The sequence below is a fragment of the Fistularia commersonii genome, chromosome 25, assembly GCF_037954325.1.
Source record: "Fistularia commersonii isolate RoL2024-O1a breed Wild chromosome 25, RoL_Fcom_v1.0, whole genome shotgun sequence".
NCBI lineage: Eukaryota > Metazoa > Chordata > Actinopteri > Syngnathiformes > Fistulariidae > Fistularia > Fistularia commersonii.
The window spans coordinates 6,786,596-6,798,679 of NC_141308.1; the positions used below are offsets into that span (position 1 = coordinate 6,786,596).

At 41.1% G+C, this 12,084-nt stretch overlaps 1 long non-coding RNA gene across 1 annotated transcript; it reads right to left on the reverse strand.

The window, feature by feature from the left end:
* Positions 1-4,287: 4,287 nt before the first annotated feature.
* On the reverse strand, positions 4,288-6,188 carry LOC147219014 (uncharacterized). The gene is made up of 3 exons (XR_015108742.1): positions 5,814-6,188; positions 5,603-5,711; positions 4,288-4,318 (listed from the first exon to the last, which is right to left on the reverse strand). It is a non-coding gene; the product is annotated as an uncharacterized LOC147219014 (long non-coding RNA).
* Between the last annotated feature and the right edge of the window lie 5,896 nt (positions 6,189-12,084).

A 12,084-nucleotide genomic window follows, 5' to 3' on the forward strand; every position in this document is an offset into this window, starting at 1 on the left:
AATGCTAGTAGTGAGTTTGATCATAAGATGTCAACATCATCAAAATAGATTATTTGGGAAACAATTCAATATTTGTCAATATCAGAAAGCACTGGATGATATGATTTCCATCTGTTTCAGATATTATATGATGAATGCACATTTTATAATAATTTATCCTTTATTAATCCCTCATGGGGAAATCATGCTCTGCAATTCACCATGAGCTGTAGGCTGTCAACAGTCCAGAACAACAGAGAGTGTGGAAAAGAGGTGAAGAGACGGGTTCAAGCAGGCTGGAATGGGTGGATAAAAGTGTCAGGGGTTCTATGAGATAGAAGACTATCAGTCAGAATGAAAGGAAAGGTGTACAAGACAGTGGTAAGACCAGCGATGATGTATGGCCAAGAAACAGTTACAATGACGAAAAGACAGGAGGCAGAGCTAGAGGTCGCAGGGATGAAGATGCTAAGGTTCTTTTTGGGAGTGACCAGGATGGATAGGATCAGGAATGAGTCTATCAGAGGAACAGCACATGTTAGATGTTTTGGAGCCAGACTGCGATGGTTTGGTCATATGGAGGGATAGTGGATATATTGGTAGACGGATGCTGGAATTGGAGCTGCCGGGCAGGAGGTCCAGAGGAAAACCAAAGAGAAGATTTATGGACGAAGTGAGAAAGGAAATGAAGGTAGTTGGTGTGAGAGTAGGAAGGATACAGGGAATAGGGTAAGGATTCGCTGTGGCGAACCCTGGAGGGAAAAGCTGAAAGGAGAGGAAGTAAGCTGCCGTCCACCGGCACCAGGGGAGCGGTTAGGGGTTCGGTGTCTTGCTCAACAATACTTCAACACGCAAGGAGGAGCCTGGAATGAAACCAGGAATGTTCGCTTCCAAAGACGATTGCTACCTCCCGCGCCACGTCGCCCCTTAGCGTCTTATCGACATAAAAGTGGCATGAGATTTCATCAGGGATTCCAAAATACCAGCCTGACATGACAGGCTGATTTAGCTGATATGGACATTTCAGATTTACCTCAGAAACCATTGATTCATCACATACACTGTATATTCAATACTTATTGAATTTCTTTTTCCAATTCACCTATTAAGCGCGTGCCCTGAAATCCTAGAATTAATCCCCGCTCCTGCTTGTACATCAAGCAGACACAGAGCAGCATAAGAAGTCTGGCTATAATGAATTATAGCATGTCACCCTTCTGCTCATAGCTGGCCACATGCTCCCAACACCTACGGGCATCACATTCAAATCCTTGCTATTCATCCATAAATTGCCAACTAAATTATCCCTTTCCTCCCCGACCTCTCTGATCAAGGTCCGTATTCCCTCCCACTCCCAATGATCTGCTAGTGAAAACAGCCCGGCACTTCTGCCACAACAGGAGATCTCGTCCCGAAGCAGACTCTTCGGTCACGTCTCAGCTTGATTCTCAGCTCTGAATCCACAGTGATAACTTAAAACTTGTCTGTTTTCCGTGCACCTCCATATTTGACGGACCGTTCCTCATCCGTCACAACCACCGTACCTCTTGAGCATAACGTCTATTGGCGCCAAAGTTATATTGGGCTCGGACTTGGCTCAATAACAGACACGTCAGACAAGTACCTGTTTTAAATCGCAGCCTAACAACACATTTAATAATAGCAATAATTTATTCAATCATTGTTTATACCGCTCATCCTGCAGTCAGGCTAAAGGTGGTTCTGGCACCTATTCCAGCCGTCAATGGGTGACAGACGGTCGCAAGTCGACCAGAAGGCCACATATTACACATACAACCATTCGCTCCCCAATTTTGGTCTCCAATGAACCTCCTACATGTTTTTGGACTGTGGCAGGAAAACGGGTAACCCAGAGGAAACTCATGCAGACATGGCGAGAACATACAAACTTTACCAACCCTGTGTGACTTCCTGTCTGTCAGAATTGTACCTGGGACCTTCTTTATATTAAGGTTGCTTTTAGGTTTTTCTTCATTCTGTAGACCAGATAGGAACCTTTCTTTGTCTGCTATTTGGACCAGTGCTGCATTGGCTTCATCAGAGCAGTTTAGGAGGGCTGAACAGCTGGCTGAAACCATTTTACATTTGGAAAGTAAATCCAGTTAATGAAAAATTCCTTTTCAGGGTAGCCAAGCATGAAGGGTGGATGCTAGAACATCAGGCGTCAAGTCTCCTATTCTCCCAGGAGACCTTTGACACAAATCGCAAATATCAAATATCAGCCAAAGTAAAAAAAAAAAAAAAAAAATCATATTCAAGTAAATTTTTTAGTCCATGATAGTTCATAATGAGATGTGAGAGGCTTGTGTACCAACGTTTGCTGCCATGAATACACAGACATCATAGGATATGAGGATTTAAAACATCTCATTTAGGTGAAAGAAATATGACTGTAACGTACAAATGGCACCTTTATAGATACCGGCTGCTGTTTTTTTTCTGTTATTTACCGGTTTGCGAACTTTTACCACAGTTTAAAAATGCTTTTTTTCACTTTCTCTTAGACACTGATGAGAAATGCTGTTATATATAATCAAACTGTCTCAGTGGAGAGGATCTCACACGCAAACAACAAACACACATGCACACGCACACACATGCCCCAAGGATGTGGTGACTGTGTTTGCCTAAAATACTTTTGATGCGAATGAAAAAAAACGCAATGACATAAGACTAATATGAGGTACGTCAGTTCCCAAATCACTATTTTATTCTTTCTCTATATAACTTCTTCTTTTTCCTTCAGGGTTTGTCGTCCAGTTCTGTCCTTGCCTCACACCTTCTAACGTCATGTCCCCGTTCACTCCATCCATATAAATCTCCTCTTTGGTCGTCTGTCGCTCCCGCACGTGTCCAAACATCTCAGTCCGAGTTTACACCAAACATCTAACATGTGCTGTCCCTCTGATGGACTCATTCCTGATCCATTTTCCCCAATCCTAAAGAGAACATCAACATCTCTTCTCTGCTCTTTTCCTCAGTACCACTGTTTCTAAAGCAAACAACATAACTGTTCTCACCACCGTCTTTTACACCTTTTCTTTCATTCTGGCTGATACTCTTTTACCACATATCATCTGTGACACTTTTCTCTGCCTGTTCCAACCTGTTTGCATACATTTCTTCACCTCCTTTCCACACTCTATTGCTCTGATCTCTCTCTCTCTCTTACTTTATATGATGTGTATATAAATAGATCTATACATATATTGTATTTACTATTCAATTGGCTGACTCCGCATAGACTGCTGGTTAGGTTTTGATTTCATATTAGCATCTTTTACGCACACATAGGTAAAATACATTTTTGGACCAAGATAGGGGGTTATATCTATGCCGGCAAGTGGATTTGCTCAACACTCGTCATTTATCTTCCATCTGCTGTCACAATTCTACGATTCACACTCATTCAAAACAAAAACAAAAGTAACATGGGAAGTGGTATAGGCGGTTACGGTCATCAGGTCGGTCATTCCGATTCGAAAGAAGCTAGATTTCCGTCATACCCTCTGTCTCATTTGCATTGCCTGACCACATATCCCTGGTCACATATCTTTTAATTTTTACAGTTGTAGCTACTTTGCTGTTTTTAACCTGCCGTTTTGGATTTTTGTCGCTCATACTTCCCCTTGTTTGTGAAAGGCCCTTTGCTGCCGTTACGTCTTGTTTTAGGAGAACATGCTGAAACCTTGGCTTGACCAGAACCATCTTACTTATTTGTGGTTTTAGCTGTTCTTGTCAAATCAACGCGGAAGCTGTGTGAACCCCAGCTTTAAGTTTTGCCTTTAAGGTGAGAAGACAGTTTAGTTTTTACAGTTTATCCACTCGAGTTGTGATGTTCTGCCTTAAACAATCATTTCCAGAGATGTAAAAACAATTAATTTTCAAAGATATGAAAAGAAACAAAAATACAAAAGATGCATTCGGCAAAGGGCAAAGGTAAACTTTTTGAGATTGTCTCTAAGGTAAATAAACATTCTTTTACAACGACACAAAGGGCATAGATGTCATTTATTTTAAGAATAAAGTATAAATCACTTGTTACAGCATATTTGACTGATAACATGATAGAACAGGATCAGGCTTAAAAGAATGATCTGATCTGCATATCTGGATTCATGATCTGTAATTTCGCTGCCTCTGCTTTCTGGACTGTCTCCTCTGTCTTTTACTTCTCTTAGTTATGGTTGATGTGCTTCTGGCACCTTCCGAACTTTTCCCATTCTGTGTTGCCTTCCGCTTCAAGAAATTCATGACTCTTTTTGCCCACTTGCTTCCAGGGGGGGAGCAAATGGTTTTTCCATCAGCTTGGTAGAACCTGCAAATGACATTGTATCATTACTTCTTATTCTATGATATAGAATGTATTGATGTTATTGATGACCTATTAGTATATGATCGTGACATCGATAATTTGTGAAAATTCCGATTGTTTTGTGTAATCTATTTCACAAATTCCAATTTCTTCGAAGATGGTCTGGTGTTCAGATCGAATGTTACTTCTAGTTACTGTTACGACTGAGTTTCAACCTAAATTTTCTTTCAATGCAGTATAGAGTTAAGCATTCATTTTATATTGGTCTTACACCTTATGTTTTCACATACACAAACTTAAAACTGAAAGTTCAGAATCTTATTTAAGTGTCAGTGGAGTTGCAGCATGTTCCCATTATCTCGGCCGTTCAATGTACGTGGTAATTTAAAGTCTTGGCGCAGTCATGGCTCCGTTTTTTCCTACTCTTAGGGCTTACAACAATATCAAACATGTTTGATATTTTTGTAAATCTTGGCATAACGTCACCATAAAGATTGAATCAACAACCAATAGATAAGCTCTGACAAAACAGGAAAAAGGAAACCTGGAAGACAAATAATCGCCAGAGCCGTATTGGTGGCAGAGATGGTAAATGTTTGCGGTATGGATGAATGGGAACGGTGAATGATGTCCTGATCAGTATGGAGCGTCCAGAAAGAGGAGCGGATGGTGGAGCTGTGGGCAGAATAGCTCAACTTGTACGATGCCACTTTATTTTTTATCTAATTTCTATTTCTACCTTTTTTTTTATAAATTTATTTTTATTTTATATATTTGAAGATGTTCATCTGCTCTAGGTAACTACGCAACCCTTTGTGCCCTTCAACTGCCATCCGGAGACAAATAAAGTTTCTCTGATTCAGATTATTGGACTGAAATAGCAGAGGCTCGGCAAATAGACTGCATGTTGGCAAAAAAAAAACTGCTGAAAGAATCCAGTTGTAGTCTTTGAATGTGAGACACAGTCTTTGTAAAATCTTAGTCTCAGCCAAGCCTCAGCATAGTATGACTACGCTAAGATTTAAGACTCTAAAAACTAGTTTTAAGATATAAGCTGGTATGAGGTGGTAATTTACATGAGTCTTTTCAAAATCTTTAATCTTTAGATAAGCCCAACACTACTCACATTATTATGGCAAGTACTTTGTATATACCATCTTAAAAGTTTATTGCTAGGTACTATTAGGAGTTGATTGAGGAAACATGATTTATCCATATCCCACAAATTGATCGTAGTGTAGATATGAGAAATAATAGAGTAAAATATATATTGCTTTCACCACGTACACAATAGCTCTGAAGGGACAGACGCCCTCTTCTTGAATTCTGTAATTCTTGATTAAACCCTTTGAGACTTCGGTTGTGGTCACAGAAACACAACAGGCTGACCCGGGAGCTAAACAGGACAGATGCAGAGAAGTTGATTAAGTTATAGAATATTTCTGTCTTCACTTCAAAAAGCATTTCACAATATATATATTATTTTCTCTGTACTCACTTGTTTTAGCCAGGGCCATCCATGTGGTGAAGAGAAAAAAAGTGGACAACTGGTTGAATAGCATCTTAAAAATGACACCTTTGTTTCTCAAAACAAAGCCGTATAGCACGGGTTGCTCACAGGAAACAATGTTACTGCTTGGCCAAAGAGTTAAGGTGCCACTTAAAGCTTCGCAGGAACCCAGCCAGCACCTTTTTGAGCAGTCTGGTTAGGGTCTAAGCCTTTTTAAAGTTCAAGCCCTTTCACCTCCCCCACATACAAGCCCCCAGCTGTACAGCAAGTGCATTTACTGTGGCTGCGCAATGGGGGAAATAATGAAAGAAAAAAAAAAAAACACCTTCACACCCCTAACACCCCTGAAAAAAAACCCCTCAAAGGTCACTTGTACTAAACAGTTTGTTGAGGTAAGTAAGAGATACCTTGTAGCCATGGTTTCTCTCAGCTGTTGCCGGATTTCCTTTATTTCACCACCTCTGTATGTTTTGCTGGCTCGTTGGTTCGCTTGTCTAGTTGTATATCAACAGAATTATAACTGTTTAATGTAACGGTGCACTTTACCGCAAATTTGCACTTTATTATTATTATTATGGGTGGCACAGAGGTGCAGTGGTTAGCTCTTTTACCACACAGCAAGAAGTTCCCTGGTTTGATCCCAACAGGGGCCTTTTTGTGTGAAGTTTGCATGTTCTCCCTGTATCTATCTGGGTTTCCGCCAGGTTCTCTCATTTCCTCCCCCAGTTCAAAAACTTGCAATAGATTCATTGGAGACCCTAAAAAACACAGGTGTGTAACTGGGAGAGGGAATGCTTGTAAGTTTCTGTAAGTGGGCCTGTGATTGACCGTGCTACCGGTCCAAGGTGAACCCCAGGCTCTCGCCCGGTGACAACTTGGATAGGCTCCACCTCTCCCCTTCCCCATGACCCTGAGAGTAGGATAAGTGGTACAGATAATGAATGAATGATAATTGTGTTTTTTGTCTTACAAATCTCTGACATGCTCACTGATGACAGCTGGGATAGTCTCCAGCATCCCCCAAGACCCTGAGTGCAGGATAAATGGCAGAAGATGGATGGATGGATGGATGGATGGATGGATGGATGGATGGATGGATGGATGGATATCATTATTATTATTGTTTTGTCAATTTCATGTCACCTTGGGACTGTGAGGAACATCTTCTCGATTCCTCTGTATGTGCAGTACATGCGGAGAAATTGACAATTAAGCTGTCTTTGACTTTGACTTCGAAAATTGAAATTTTGTGAAAGAACATATTGGGACTTCATAACAAATAACAGTTGTGATCCAGTTAAAATGCAGGATCTAGAATTCCCACATCACTTACTGAAGTACAGCTTTCTGTGTTAAGAAAGACTGTAAAAAGTTTAATTACATGTCAAACTCATTTCAGCGCAGTCTCCCTCTGTTGCAGTTGCTCTTTTGTCATTGTGTCCTTCATGAATGAAATGCACGTATTGGTTTTGATGTTAGAACAGCATAAGATGATAAAATGCAGAAATAATAATCATAACTGAACTGAAAAATCCTCTTAAAATGCGTTACATCTATAGAGACAAACCTGTCATTAAAACTAAAGCAGGGGGAAATATAGACAGCATATATTTTTGTCAAAAGGTGTGGGGTAAAAGTTAAAAGTTGCTGAGAAATAATTTCCATATAAGCACTTATACCTTGTTTTATATATAAATACATCAGTGACATACAAGTATGTAAAGTTATTTCAGTCATGTCTGTGTACCTTAATGTGAAATTAGCTAAAAATTGTATCCCCTTTAAACAATTGGATCCCAACACTATATTTGCTAAAAAAAAAAAAATCACATATCTGGCTAATTATAACTACCTGCCATGTAACCATTCCTAAGTCCCGGCATTGCTCTGCCCCTTGTCTCTAGGCAAAGGTCTGATCAGGCAGACTGAATGGAATTTAGTTTCAGTGGTGATTTAAGTATAGACAACACATTTTTATCTTTACTCAGCAGAAACAATAAGAAACAGTGGTTGTAGTTTTAGGGCATACTAAGAGGCAATGGGGTGCTTTTGGATCAGTATCAGTCCTGATATCAGACCTATCCTAAAGCAGACTATGAAATTTTGGGATAAATGAGGAGAGAAGACCACCAGTGGAGAAAGGTGAGCGATGGGATGGACAACCAAGTCCTTGAGGTACATCGCAGTCAGCACATCATCATGTCTAACCCTCCACAAGGGGCGGCAAAAACTCACACTTGATTGGCTCCTCACCTCCTGTTGGGATGAATGGCAAATGTCAGCATTTTGCCCTTGACTCCCTCGGTCAACAACAGTCAGCACGAACAAAAGCAAACACCTGTCGTCCAAAGCGTTTAGCCATCACAGAAAACTGGTGTGGTGTGTGCCTTCAGCAAGCAGAATATGCATATTAATGGGCGTGTGCAGAGCACACACGGGCTTGTGTGTCCTGATGTATTTGCAGCACACTTTACTCCACACCAAGAATCCGAGGCTAATCATTATCGTCTATGTGGCAACCTGGCTGTCAGAGGAGAAATGCCTTGCCAGATTATTTTTTCCCCTCTTATTCATTAGTTATTGTCCTGGGCGGCGGCCAAAGCTGTTAGTTGGCCGACAGGAGAGCAGATAGGAATTAGTCTCTCGATAAAACAAGAGTGAAGCTTTGCGTTGCAGGAAATTACAATCAATACTGACTCTCGTATCCTCATCCAGTATCGACCACAAATAGGAATGAGGGGAACACGGTGGGACCCCTGTACGTGGACACAAAAGCATGCGCAGACCACAACTTCCATCCATGCGCAGAGCAAAGTGAGGGAACCAAACAGCACAGTTTCTAACTGTTAAAGGGATCCCGGTTACCGAGACATTATTGTCCTATTTGATTAATATGCGTTCCGGCTACATTAAAACGATAATAAAATCTCTCACTAAATCTTAGTTTGTATAAAATTGTTCATAGGCTGCCATTGTTTACGTTGAAACGTTGTCTGGGTAGTGACGTCACAAGGTTTACCTGGGCTCGGCCCCATTCATTTTACCGTACGGTACAAAAACACGCCATGTGTGCAATCCTTCCCATTTGAACCGGAGAGACGGGAGCGAAGTGGATAACACCGAAGACAGAGGTCAAAATGAGGTTTAAAATGAAGATGAGAAAAGAAGCGAAGAGGCACAAGTCGGCAAAAGTCACTGGTTTTCTTGCTGCAACTGCGTCGCTATGCTAACAGGGTGAGAGCGTGTGTTGTAAGTAGTTCTTTAGTCATCGGCTGTTCACTGTAGACTTACAGACTACTCTGTTGACTGACCAAGTTGCTTGTCGTCAGCTTCCTCCGTGAACGTGTCTTTTGTCATCAGGTGCTACTTCTACGGTAGCGAGTGGCTGACATCCTCGTGGGAGAACATCCACCATCTCCTGATTGTGGCGTTTCTTCGATCAGGCTTCCCAAGGACCTTTTGTATGCTTGTGAAAGAAAACTGTCGGCACAGCGGTTGGCTTATTGTCCATTTAAAACTAGCAGCGCCCGTGAGCTCTTTCAGTAGATTACCTTGGCTAAATGCATCAAATGCATCTGGACAGAACCAGTGAGAACCCAGCAACAGATCCTTAGGTAGTTGTGTGTCCACAAGCAATTTCCCACTCCTTTCTTCTCTTCTTGTCCCTTGGAAAGCTTTGTAGACAAGGGTCAATCTCTTTAGTTCCCTTGGACTGGAAATTGCACCGAAAATCAGCACAACGGGGCTATTACCATAAACTGTATACTGCAGTGTACTGAGTGAAAGTTAACAATAGTGGAAAGCCAAAGTTAACACGAGCAACCTCTATAAATCATCAACTCAGCATATATTGCAGCGGTAAAACAATGGCAGCACCCCAGGGTTAGAATATTTCTCATAAATTGAGACTTTTAGAGAAATAACAATGCTTTGGGCTTTTTTTCAGCAACACATTCTAGTATGAGTGAAACAGTAAAGCATATTTATGCCTATTGGTCCTCCCAGGCGAGGTACCCTTTAACTTTTTGAGGACCTTGTGCTAAAATCAAAGGTGTCCTCTGACAGCTCATGTGGAATAGCAGCTCACTCGAGGTCGGCGTTCAGAACAAACAAGTGTGCACCTATGGGCGAAGAGTTTGAGTGGCATGCTATGAAAGGGACCAGTATTTACAGGAGCATCTCTATGGATGGATACATTTGGCTGGGTGTCCTTTCTTTGATAAAATGGAATCAGCTCCAGATACATCAGGGCATTATTTCATCCTACCCAACACTGAGAAATTGTAATGTCTCATTTTAGTAATTAAAGATATGTATATTAGGCTAATCAGACAAAGATTAATTCACTTCCCATCTTTTGTATCTATTACACACACTGATAAGGTCCTCCCAAGTGGGAAATAACTGTCAGAAAACTTCTGCAAAGGCCAGGAGAGAACTGTGCGTCTGGGTTCGGGTCTGGTATTCACCAGCGCTTCAATGTGACAGACCAAACCTCTGTCTGGGGATGAACCGATATAAAGAACAATGCACTCGGGGTCATTCCGAGAGAGAAGTTTTGGGATGAGCAGAGATGATTTTTGATATGTAACAGTGGAGTCATACCCGCTGATCAATACACCGACCTTTCTCAGACTGATTGCATGATGTTCTTTGCCCCCAGCACCGGCACCCACCAGAGGTCCATAAACCATCAACCATTGTTATTCTCTGCTCCAACTGGCAAGGTATAGCCGGTTTTCATCTCGTGTCTCACTCTTTTATTTTACCTCTGGACTTGTGCTATGCCCCTTTTATCTTATCTCTGTGTTCTCTTTTCTCGCACACGGATCGCTCGTGGAGATAAATGACTAAACGGAACCAGAGACGTTGATCCTCAACAAATGGGGATCTCTGACCCATTCCCCAAGGTCTATATAGATGTATATTTCAAGTCAATACCAGGAGATGAACTGAAATCCCACTTGAGATATGTCATTTTCTTTCCAATTAATATTTCAATTAACAAAGTCATTTCCAATTCATTTCCTGAAGGTGGCGGAGTTGAAATTAAACTGACCTCCTGGCCCTGTATCAATCTGGGTGTTATTGACCCCCTCGCACAAAGCTTCAATTGTGGATCAACCGTCCATTTAGGAAAGTGTCAATAATCGACTTAAAGCCGGGGTTATATTACCATAGACATTAGCATAGACATTGCTCTCTTGACTCTGAGGTGATTTGAATGTCTGTGAGAGTGAGTGACCCACCCTGTGCCTCACGGTCCAGAGGACACAGGAGCGCGTAAAATCTAATCAATAAGTGCTTTAATTATAACAGTGCTCAACCCACAGTTCTTCACGGTTGGGAGGCATGCAATGCCACAGCTGATCCAGCATGATCATTTCAGATGGAGTGGGTTTTCACCGCCTCAGTAACTTGTCTCTTTTTTCGCCAGTGCCATTATAGACAGCAAATTGTCCACTCCTCTCGTTGGATTTGGTAAAATGGAATGATTAGTAGGAGGCAGTGGCTTTGTTTGTGGATTGGGCTTATGCTGGCTGCTGCAAAAAGCAGATGGCTGTTGCTATGGTAATTGGATGTCAAGTTTCAAAAAACTAACAACAGTCATAATGAAGGGGAATATTCTTACTTTTAGACAGAATCTATGAACAAAGAGATTTTCATAACTGATTATGATACTGGCTGGACAACTGGACGGATAAAGCAAAGCCCCGAGGCCATAGACCAGACCTGAGTGGTCTGGAAAGCTCCAGATTTATGGAAAATTATTGGAGTATCCATTTTATAATAATGAAGTTTTTGTTTGAAGATTCCTGCTAAAATTGCTGGAATTAAATTAAGTTTAATCAAATTTAATTCAATTTAATTTGATTTGATTTAGTTTAAATAATTTGTATTATTTTTCTAACACAGTGGCTATTCCTCGCAGACGGTACCACAGTCCAAAGCCGAATGATGATATTGTTGCATCTTTTTTCCGAACTCCTCAGTCAGCGGGCACTGCATGTGTTCCACTCCTCACATAGACACATGAAAAGGCTCAGGTGGGGTGGTCGGCAACATATGGCGTGTTGGTACGGTACTTAATAAAAATTGCTACTGTGTTACAGAAAAACTCAAAGGTAGTTTTCATTGGAAGGATACAAAACCTAAACAACAAAATTAAAATTAGAGTTCCAAAACAGTTAAACCTCATTAGAAAGTCAAATTTGTGTTCATGTGTCTTTATACTTGTAATCAAGTGTCTCTTCAACAG